The sequence below is a fragment of the Sphaerodactylus townsendi genome, linkage group LG01 (genome assembly GCF_021028975.2).
Source record: "Sphaerodactylus townsendi isolate TG3544 linkage group LG01, MPM_Stown_v2.3, whole genome shotgun sequence".
Classification (NCBI taxonomy): domain Eukaryota; kingdom Metazoa; phylum Chordata; class Lepidosauria; order Squamata; family Sphaerodactylidae; genus Sphaerodactylus; species Sphaerodactylus townsendi.
This window is the reverse complement of record NC_059425.1, coordinates 190022264-190033786: the sequence shown is the minus strand read 5'-3', so window position 1 is coordinate 190033786 and position 11523 is coordinate 190022264. Positions and strand designations below refer to the sequence as shown.

Genomic DNA, 11523 nt, shown 5'->3' with positions numbered 1-11523 from the left:
ATGTTGTGGGGAGGGAAGGGAAGGTGATTGTAAGCCACTTTGAGATTCCTTACAGAAGAGAAAAGTGGGGTATAAATCCAAGCTGTTTGGTAGCCAGTGTGGTGCAGTGGTTAAGACTAGTGAACTCTAATCTGGATAACTGGATTTGCTTCCCTGTTCCTCCAAATGAAGCCTGTTGGGTGACCTTGGGCCAGACTCTTAGGACACTCCCAACTCCACCTACCTCAAAAGGGATCTGTTGTGGGGATTGGAAGGGAGAAGGAGGTTGTAAGCCCCTTTGAGTCTTCTTACAGTTGAGAAAAGTGGGGTATAAATCTAAACTTTTTCAGAGTATAGTATCCATATGCAGTGCAGAGTTACTAATGCAGAGTGACTCTGTTCTGAACCCGTCAGCTTAGACCAGAGTAACTCTGCATGGGGTTGCACTAATAGTCATGTCGGCATGGGAAGGAAGCTCAAATGTGTTTGCTGATGTTCAATTAACAGGGGAACTAGATGGCTCGGCTCCCTGGTTCTCCCACTGAGCCATCAGTCAACTGGTCTGAGAAGCCAGCAAGACCCCTTTTCAGTGGTTTTACTGGGTTGTCTACTAAGGATCCCATTTTCAGACTGGTCCTGTATGTCCCTGCCCTCCAGTCAAAGGACTTCTTGGTACATTTCTTTTTGCAGTGCCCTTCTGTGACCCAACTTAAGCTAAACTGGATTCTGCCATGTTTTGATAAATGGTCCATGTTTTGTCAAGCAAAAGGTTCACTTCCTCTTCGAGGACTCTGACTCTTGACGTATTTATTCTCTTGCTTGTTTTTTAGAAGCTGCGGAGAAGAGTCAAAGGCAGGCGTTTTTAGATGTCGATTTTAATTATGGGTTTTATTGTTCAAGATGTCAGCCAAAGAGTAGGAAGTTTGAAAAGAAAGGAAGAGGGAGGCAGCAAGACGTTTCCTTCCCAGAGATGGGGTACAGATGTAGGGTGGTGCTTGGAGACCGGAGTAGCCCCTAGGACTGCACAGGGTTGGGGCGGACGAGTGAAAGTGGGTGGGTGGCAGCTGCTGCTGCTGCTGCAGAAAGGAGACTCTGCAAGGAGTGACTGGGAATGTGGGGAGCAAGAGAAGGCAGGTGTTATGTTTGGAAAACAATCCAAGGGCCTCATTTGTTGCCACACAACAAGTCCTGACAATGAATTGGCGGAAGCGGCGGATGGCGGAGTCAATCCTGTTTGGGTTGTTAATTACTAGTTGTTCTAATTTTAGCTGGGGTGGGAATAATGTAGTGGGGGAATAGGTGTCCTTTTTTGGTCCAGTGAAGGGGGTATGTGGCATTTTGGTGTGGGACCAAATAAAAGTGGCAGGGGGAGGGGAGAGAAGGGGGAAGGGTTGTACATATGGGGGAAAAGTCTAACCAGTCTCTTAGAGGCTCTCCTCACCCCTCTGTTGCTGCCCCCCCCCCCAGGTGCTGGGGTATGTGTGTGTGTTGGGGGCATCTGTTTAATTGTTTGACTGGGAAACTGGCCCTGTGTCTTGAACAGAACGGTGCTGGGCATCCCAGCATTTGGCTCCTGCTACAGAGGTTGCCTGTTCCTGATCTACTCTGTTTCCCCGAAATAAGCTCTAAAATTATTTTTCAGGATTTTTGGAGGATACTTGAAATATAAGCCCTACTCCAAAAACAAGCCCTACTTACAGATTCCCTGGCGCAGCTGATCTGGTCACATGGGGGGTGGGGGGCGCAAAATCATGGGGAAAAAATAAGAAATCCCTTGAAAATAAGCCCTAACACATCTTTTGGAGCAAAAATTAATATAACACCCTGTCTTATTTTTGGGGAAACGGTAGTTTGAAAGTCTTCTGCAGCTTAACAGGATGTTACATTTTGTTACATTTTTTAAAAATTAGTAAGGACATGCAATTGCTGGAGGAATTCATGCTAAACCTAATTGTTTTTAAGTAATTGAAACTCAGTCTTAAGTGTAGCGCCGGGTTATGGACATCTGTGCAGCCGAAGCGCAGGGAATTGCTCCATTTGTAACTACTTATTAAGAATGAAAAGTACTTGCAGTACTTTTTTCGTTGTCGTCAAAGCCGTGCTTGTCTGCTGCTGCCCTGTTCAGGAAGTGTTTAGCAGAATACAAAATTCCTTTGTTGGCTGTTACTCCAAGAAAGTTTCTTGTTTACATTATTTTTGTTTAACAGCAAAGACTTCAGAGACGTGGTGGTTGTGATCCAGATAGCAAAGGGTCGCATCCTGTCCTAGAAATTTGATGGTGGTTCTCATCCAAACAGATGGCTGGGGCAGCGCAGATCACCAGTGGAATGAAGGAACTGTGGGAGAGTCCATTCAGCATTGCCTTGTCTGGTTGTACTGGACATCTTTTAGGTGAAAAATGTGTGGGTATTGGATATCAGAGTTTTATTCCATGCTTTATCGTTTTTATGCTTCCAGAACCCAGTCAGGACACCCAGACTAAAACTATTTATCTGATCACTGACAGTGCAGAGGTTGTGTTCTTTCAGTTAGAAGAGGGAAGGCTGTGTATGAAAGTATATTCCAGGATATTCATTTTCTTAGTCATATGATGGGGTTCTAGTATCATTTAAATATGTACTGTTTAGGAAATTCTTTCAACACATCTTTAATTCTGTTTGTTTTCATGACCGATGCATCCAGTCTTTTGCAAATTTTAGGAAAAGCATGTTCTTGAGATGATTTCATTAGTTCAGAATCTTCAGAGGATTCCCCTATATAGAAAATGAAAATATTGATGGAGATAATGCTTTGGTAGCGATTATGGGCATTAACTTAAACATTACCATATTTTCCTACTGGCTTTGGAGGTTTTAATTTACATAAAATCAGTAGCAGGGCGGATTTTACAGTACTCTGTACAAAGCAATGAAAGTAATACATTGATTGGAGCAGAGACATTAGCCGTGGTAAATTAAATTGCATTGTGTACATCATTCTAGCTAGATTTAAACATATCTGAACATATTCCATCTTCTGTTGCTAACTTACAGTAGATATTTTTAAGTGGAATATAGCTTTCCTAACCAATTACCTTTATCTTTCACGTACTTTATATTATGATTTATGTACCATGTCATTGATATAAGTGTCACTAGAAACCAGTGATTCCCCCGTGTTGTGTACATGAGTACTGTAGCACCTACAGTTGTGTTTCCTGACACCAACTTATTTCTTGAGTATCAGGAATAAACTCAAAAGGGTCGTGAATGGATCAGGGGGAAAAATGATTCCTCCATACTATACCTTGTCTCACCAAAAGATAGAAGCTCCACCGTGATCACAGACCCCACTTCTTTCTATGGAATGTGTTGCTTGTAGGTCTGCTCTTGAAGAGCCATGCCCATCGTGGGGCATTCCACAGAAAGAAGAGGGGTACTTGGTCACAATGGAGCTTCTAGGTGTAGGTAGCAAAGCACAGAACTTATTCCAGGTAGCTGCAACACAGGCGGGCATCCTTTACTTGACATCCATCCGTCTTTGGGTTCAGCAACTCCTCAAAAACTGCATGGAAACTGAAACCAGGCAGTGTCTTCCCAAATGAAAACAGGTGACCGTCTTCCATTGTGGCAGCCGTTGATGATCACTCCATGTTCACAGTAGACATTTTGCACAGCTGCGCTCTAAATTTCGACGGTAACTGTTGGCTTAACAAGGTTGGGAACCCCTGCTTTAAATCCATTAGTGGAATGAACCTTCAGAGGAGTGTGCAGCTAGTGAACAGAGAAGAGGAGTTTGGATTTATATCCCCCCTTTCACTCCTATAGGAGACTCAAAGGGGCTTACAAACTCTTTTCCCTTCCCTACCACCCACAACAAACACCCTGTAAGGTAGGTGGGGCTGAGAGAGCTCAGAAGAACTGTGATTAGCCCAAGGTCACCCAGCTGGCATGTGTGGGAGTGCACAGGCTAATCTGAATTCCCCAGATAAGCCTCCACAGCTCAAGCGGCAGAGCAGGGAATCAAACCAGGTTCCTCCAGATTAGAATGCACCTGCTCTTAACCACTACGCCACTGCTACTCCTAAAACCCAAGAGAGGGTTTTGAGTGAGCTGTTTGGAAGAGTCAGGGCAGCCTTTCATGTTGGTCCAGGCTCCATCACAAGGAACAGATGTGGGAAGTCAAGTGTTTAGTTCAATTCGGTCCTGTGTCTGCCAAGAAGCCTTGAAGCACTGATAAGGGACAGATCTCTGGATGAGGCTATGAGTATACCGGCTCTTCCGAGGCAGAGATCCAGAGAGCTGCTTCAGGTATGCTTAAGACACTTTTCAAATGGTTGTTGTGGGCTTTCTGTACCCATGGGAACGGAGACCTCATCTCCCGCGCAGAGATAAAGTCTCCGCCGATGAAGCTGGCCCATCGCCCGGGCTGTGGAATGTACTCAAGGTTAGGCGGCTGCTCTTACCATCAACACCATTGAAACCTTTACACTCTGCCTCCCTTAAAGAAGGCCCTCCCCAGGTTTTATCACGCGGAAAGCGGTGGAAAGCAGAAATAAGGGGTGGGGGCGTCAATATTTTCGGAATAAACCCATTGATTATACCTGAATATCCCACCCAAGAGACTAAATATTGTATAGCGTTCGCGAGAATAAAGCGAGAGTCCAGGATGGCGTCAATTTCGTAGTGCTTGTGGCCATCAATAATAGTTGGTGGGGGTCTCTCCGGCGGGTCGTGCCAGGCATCGGAAGCGGGAGCCTCCTTGAGTAAACTGGAATGGAAGACAGGATGAATGTTACTAAGAGAGTTAGGCAAATCCAATCGGGCAGTGACATCATTAATCACTTTAGTAATCTGAAAAGGTCCCACAAATCTTTTGCCTAGTTTGGAAAATTTATGCACGTCTCTGAGATTTTTGGTAGACAAATACACCCAAGCGCCCACACGCAGAGGAAAATCCGAGCGGTGCTTATCCGCTTGCAGCTTTTGGGAGTCCTTAGCCTGTTGTAAAGGCGGTCTGGACCGATTTCCATCCCTCGGCTAGGGATGAAATCCATTGTTGAAACTCTGGAGGATCCAAAGCTGTCATTGTGGGTAGTTGCGGCAACGCGGCGGGAACGGCGACCAGACACAATTTCAAAGGGGGTTTTCTTTGTACTGCTATGAACCGCATTGTTATAGGCGTGCTCCGCAAACGGAATGAGTTCGCACCAATTGTCTTGGTGGTAGTTGGTGTAACAACGTAAATACTGCTCTAGGGTTCTGTTCGTTCTCTCCGACTCACCGTCACTTTGAGCGTGGTAGGGGCGGCCAGAGGCTGACCCCCTACAACCCCAAAAACGCCTTCCAGAACTTAGAAATGAATTGGGGGCCGCGGTCGGAGACCACCTTAACGGGAGGCGGAGTGCAGACGGTAAACATGTTGAATGAACAGCCGTGCTAACTTAGGAGCGGAGGGGATGGAAGCACATGGAATAAAATGGGCTTGTTTAGAAAATAAGTCCACCACCACCCACAAGACCGTGTTGCCATGACTTTCGGGCAAATCTGTAATAAAATCCCATGGAGATGACTTCCCAAGGGCGGGAGGCCACCGGGAGAGGTTTCAACAGCCCATGGGGCTTTCCCGGAATGGTTTTGGCTTCTGCACAAACAGAGCAACCTTTAATATCACGCCTCCAATGTCCTTGCGCATTGCGCGCCACCAGAACTGACGGCCGGGCCAAATGCAGAGTTTTCAGAAAGCCAAAATGTCCAGCTGGCGGGCATCGTGGCAGGCTTCAAGAACCTGCTTGCGGAGGGAGAGCGACGTACCAACAATCCCGCCCGCCAAACTCCATTCTCCAAACGCATGAGGTGGGAGTCACTTTCCTCCGCTGGAGGCTTCGTGCAGCCCCGCCTCCTCGAAAGCGCGTTCCCGCAGAGGAAAGGAGAGACGAGGCTAGGAATAGGCGGTGAAGAAGGAGGAGTGGGCGTTTGAGATCGAGGGTGACAGCCAGTCCTAACTTTGGGAGGGGGAAGGAGTGAGAACAGGCAGCGTGGAATGTCCCGTAAGGCAGCTCCACCCCCCTCCCCGGGTAGGCGCGTAGAGCCCAGCGTCAGCCAGCTTCTATTGGTTTTTCCGGGAAAAAAATGGACCTGTGAAGAGAAACAAAGAGAAAAGAAATCGGCCCAAGCGGAGTTTGTTTCTGCGGACATCTTGAGGGGTGGAAAAGAAGCTGGCCAAGGTTTCGTGAGCCGACCAAACCTGAAAGGGGTGTTTAGCCCCCCTCCAGCCAGTGGTATGCCAAGTGGCAGAAGTGCTACTTTGGTATGGCGCAGTCTCTTTATCCCCCACAGTCCAGTTGAGTTCAGCACCGGAGTAATTTCCTTTGGATAAAGTAAGCACGGAACCAGCCTACCATCTTTATTTTTTTTTTTTCTGCAACAGGGCTGCCCCAAAGCTGCTTTGTCCGAGGCATCCACGTGGAACCACAAGCGGAGATCTGGGTCAGGGATTGCTTCAGGATGGAGGTTCGATTGGTAAAAAAGCAGACTTTAAGAGCTGAAAGGCTGTTTGAACGGCATTCTTCAGACCAGGAAAGGGGGCCGGGCTTGGCGGACAGTGGATCTTTTACCCGCTTAGTGCGTAAGAGGTCTGTGAGAGGGAGAAGTCAGCTCAGCTAATTGGGGTATGAAGTCACGCGATAGAAATTAGCAAAACCCAGGAAAAGATTGGAGTTCTTCTATGCGGTTGGTGGGGGCAGGCCATTGGAGGACCAAGCGTCAATTTTAGCTTGGGATCCATTTTTAAGCCCTCTGGCCGAGATCCGGTAACCCAAATAGTCAATGGAGGTCTGGTGGAAACAGCATTTGGAGAGTTTGGCAAAGAGAGAGTTGTTGAGCAAAGCGTTTCAATACCTCGAACCAATGCCTTTCCATAGCTCTTCTATGGTTTGTGAATAAATTAAAAGCGTCATCTAGAGAATTATACCACAACTCCCTTGTACAATAAATCATGGAGAACTTCAAGTTGATGAGGGGCCATAAAAGCCCCGGGGGCCCCACTTAACCCGAATGGCATTATTAAGTATTCAAACTGTCCAAACTTTGTGTTAAAAGCGTGCCAGTCAAGTGTTCATAGCCTTCAAGCAATTCTGACCCTGTAATAAGCTTCTCTCAGAGTCCAATTTAGTAAAGATGCGCCCCTTTGCCCGGAGTGCAGTAATCTAAAAGGTCCTTGATCAAAAGGCAAAGGATATTTATTGGACAGGGAGACTGCATTGAGACCTGGATAATCTGTGCCAAAGCCGTAGAAGACCCATCTTCTTCTTTTTTTACAAACAAAGCGGGAGCAGCGTGTGTGTGTTTTGGTAGCCCGCCCGGATGAACCCGCTGAGCGAGGTTCTTGTCTCAAGAAGGCACGAGAGGACCTTCTCTTCATTGGGACTCATACAGTAGATTCTACCTTTGGGCAGCTTGCGCCCCTGGCTGTATAAGCGATTTTGCAGTCAGTGTCTCTCATGGGGTGGCAACTGATCGCATTCTTGCTCTGAAAAACTCTGGCTAGATCTTGAGTACGCTGATTGCGGATGCCAATAGAATCGGGAGAACAATCGCTGATGATGAAGCCAGGGAGGGGTGTGTCAGGAGAAGTTGAGTTTCCCCAATTCGTAGCCAATGTGTTGCCACCGCAGGGAGGGTCAGTTGAATTCTAAAGATCCCGTTCTTTCCAAATGAATCCTTTGTTTCATGTAACAATAACCATGGCAATGCCCAAAACTATGGAGTGTTTGGCCAGGGCTTCACCGGCGTAAAATAAAACTAATTTTTTCTCCCCAATGAGTCGGCTGAACGGGGAGGAGAACCGGTTGTGTTTTGAACTGGGTCGGTCGCTTCGTTCCTCGAAGAGGAGCTGCCGTCCCATTTGGGTGAATGGTATGAGCTTAGCCAGGGGAATTTGGTCCAGACCTAGCTCCTCTCTGCCACCTGGAAGGCCGTGATTAAGCAATGGGGAGCAGCCAAGAATCCACAAGGGCCGAGGCTATAATGCGTAGTATGTTTAATAGCTGGGTTGGCCAGGAAACGCTTGTGGACAGTAATGGGAGCGCCTGCGCTTCACTCCACCGCGCGTCTAGGAGTCGGACCCATATCCATGGGGGCTGAAGAAAGGCAAACAGCTGCTTCCCCTCCTCTGGGTCGCCTTCGATGACCAGCTCTCTTAGAGGAGCCCGTCCGGAGGCGGCCCCGACTTCGCGTGGTGGCTTGGCAGATGGGGTGCGCGTGGCTGGAGCGGTTGGTTTTTGTTTCTTCAGGACAGTTGGCGGCTAGGATGACCTGGTCCTATCCGCAGTAAAGGCCACAATCCCAGTCGGCTTAATGGCGGCTCAGAGGTGAAGTCTCGGTGGGGGCGGCTGGGTTTGCGCTTAGTGAGACGAAAGTAGCAGGAAAACTTCGGCGCGTGGCTGACCTCGCCGACACGAAGCCGCATTCAAAGCGCAGACGCCACCCTGGGATCCCAACTGGATCCAATCAGCAATAGTCGCGAGGAACTTCGAGATTAAAACACCGTCTTCACGCAGCTTGCCGTCCAACAGCATCTGAGAAGTATTCGCATTTCATGCGTTCAGGCCACTCATACAGGGAGGGGAGAGTCGAGCAGCACGCATCGCCACGAAATTCACGGGCAAATTCTGCAAACGGTCGGGTTGCCCCTGCTGGATGTAGTTTTGATGGTGCGGATAGCCTCACTTTTTCGGGCGCCTCGGGATCTTTGGAAGCGCGCTCTTAAGGCTTGGAGGAATGCGGGCACCGTCGGCGAAAGAGAAAGTCTTCATCTTGTAAATCCAAAAGGGTCACAAACCAGTCGGCTGCTGCCATGCATCCAGGACTGGAGCCGATGTCCCGTGAGATTTCTTCGGCGCTCAGACCGGGTATAAATCATCATAGTCTTGCCCATGTGGGCATCGAAGTTGTAAAAGATGAAGTAGGGGAGTTTGGAAGCCGGGTCCCCATCAAAGCGGGCAGGTATCCGAGGGGGCCTATAGTAACCCCTTACTCCATCGGCTCTTGGCGCCGGCAGCAGGCCGGGCGGTAACCTGGGTTGAGCAGATTGGGCGGGCAGCGGTTGCACAGGGGGAGCCGGAATCGGGGGCGGTATCAATGCCGGGTGCCGCTGGCGTTTGGAGTGGCATGGACCTGCAGCCACGCGTTGCCCCTCTGAAACGCGCCAGCAGTATCAGTAACAGCATAGACTCCAACTTGGGAGGCTTCCTGGTCTGCTGCCCTCCTCAGGTCCCTCTCCAACGCAGCCAGCCTCTCTCTCTCCTGCGGGTCCAATGCATCCTGGAGTGCTTGCATGCAGGGCTGCTTTTTTTTTCTCGTTCCAATTTAGCCAGTTAAGGTCTCCCGTTTAACAGCTGCAGTAAGCTCACTTTGCGTGCGCCAAGGCCTGAACGCTGCTGTTGTCGCTGTAAATCCAGTCTGGAGAATGTTCCAGGACCTTATCATGGACTGGACAGATTCTGGCATTATATTGTCGCGTTGGAGGCGCGCATGCTTTGGCACGAGTCCAACTCGAGTTGGACTTCTTTGGCGCTTGCTGTTCCCGGGTCCCTCTGCAGAGTTTCCGCGCTCTTGCTGCGTAACTCCGTGCCCGTTCCTCCTCCCATAGCTGGCGCTTCACGGGTCCATGCTTCTTGGGCATCTCGCTTGAGTCGGCCATGGCACTTCCTCATCCCAGTTCTCTTCGATGGGTGAGAGGGAACAGATCCGACTGGGAGTGCAGGCTTTCATCGGACTCTTCTTCCTCGCCTGGAAGGCGAGACATCGGAGACACATGTAGCCACCGGTGGCTCCCTGGGGTGCAGCCCGTGACCCGGGATCAGGGGGGTCCGATGTCGGGGAGACGGTACGGACAATTCCCCTCCCAATCCCAGGATTTAGTCCCAGTGTCCTTCGGACCCGGGCCCCAGTGCTGCGCAATGCCACGGTGGTTCTTTGGGAGCAGCACCAAAATACGAGTCCAGGAATGCGCTTCAATGGACTCCTGGGTTTGCCGTGATGAAAGGTGGTCAGGCCCGTCTCCTCCATGACAGGTTGCATCTGAGGGTTTGTAATCCATAATTTAAAACGAGGGTAGAGATCCGGATCCACAGCCGCTTTCGATCCATGAGACAGCGCCCAAAACGCATCATGTAAGTCCCCATGGTGATGCGTCGTCACGCCCCTCGTTTCCAACGGAGTAAAAGGAAGACTTCGTGCTGGCGTCGCAGGGACGGGGAAAAGAGTCCACCAGCGAGACCCGTTCTCCCGCTGGGTCCTCCAGATCCAGACGGGAACGTTCGGAGCCCTCTTTGGGGGCAACCGCACCTTCCTCATTAATCTCCACCCCCTCCTTGCCGAGTCACCAGAGGCCCACTTCACTAGGTATATAGATGAATTAAGGTTTCCTGCCACAATGTAAGGAATTCCATAGAAGCAGAAATATAAGGCTCTTTGGTGAAAAAGACCGTTTGTTCAGACATCTTAGAAAGCTCAAGTACACGCAGTGGCAGGAATGACACTTCCCGACAGAAGCACAGGTTATAACTCTATCCATCCCATCCCCCTCCCGGCTTCCCATGGGAACGGAGACCTCATCTCCCGCGCAGAGATAAAGTCTCCGCCGATGAAGCTGGCCCATCGCCCGGGCTGTGGAATGTACTCAAGGTTAGGCGGCTGCTCTTACCATCAACACCATTGAAACCTTTACACTTTCCGGGCTGTGGCCATGGTCTGGTAGATCTTGTTCCTAATGTTTCGCCTGCATCTGTGGCTGGCATTTCTACGTTAAATTCCTTGAAACTTCCTGCATTTTAAAAGCTGCTTAAGGATCTAATAAAATTCATCCAGAATCTACTTGAATAGGTGGAACTCTGGTAGTTAATGGTTCTTTGGGAACCAGGGAAACGTTTTCAGGGCCGTGTTGCTCAGGAAGAAATTGGTTCAGACGTAGGCTGCAAATATCATGTCCAGCAGTGGTTTGGCTGTGCAGCTGAATCTGGGAGTTCCTCCTCTTCTCCACATGCTGCATTGGTTTGTGGTTCACAGCAAGCCCTAATTAGCCATGATGGCGGATGTAGCAAACTGTGCCTTATGCTTGCCCTGCAGACAAACTGAGCCTTGTAATCCTGGTTTGCCAGGCAAGCGCAGTGAACTGTGAAGCAATTGATTAGGTCTTAATGGATGAAGGAGCGCGTGAAGAAGGTCCCTCTGGCCTGCAGTGCTCTTGAAGCTCCGTCAAATGGCACCAGGGCCCTACGGCACGTGTCCCAATTTCCTGGGCCCAGGTTTTTCCACCAGGCCTGTAGCTGTTAGGGCTCAGCCTGGTCTGAATGGGAACCCCTGGGAGGGAGGCTCAGATGGAGAAGAGGGGACAGTGTCGGGTCCAGATTCTCAGGCCCCACCTGTTGATGCAAAGCCTGAGCAGCCAGAAGTTCCTGCAGGACCAGGTCCTCCGGCTCAGGCAGAGCATTCCGGCTGGCATCCACAGCCAGGTCCAAGCTCTGAGGTTCCCCCTCTGAGACTCTTCAGCCCCTTGACACAG

At 49.7% G+C, this 11523-nt stretch overlaps 1 protein-coding gene across 1 annotated transcript in view; it reads left to right on the top strand.

Moving 5' to 3' along the window:
* The window catches only part of LOC125435682 (CD2 associated protein), a 133454-nt gene that overhangs the window by 1074 nt on the left and 120857 nt on the right, over nt 1–11523 (top strand). The gene's annotated exons all lie outside the window — the stretch shown is intronic.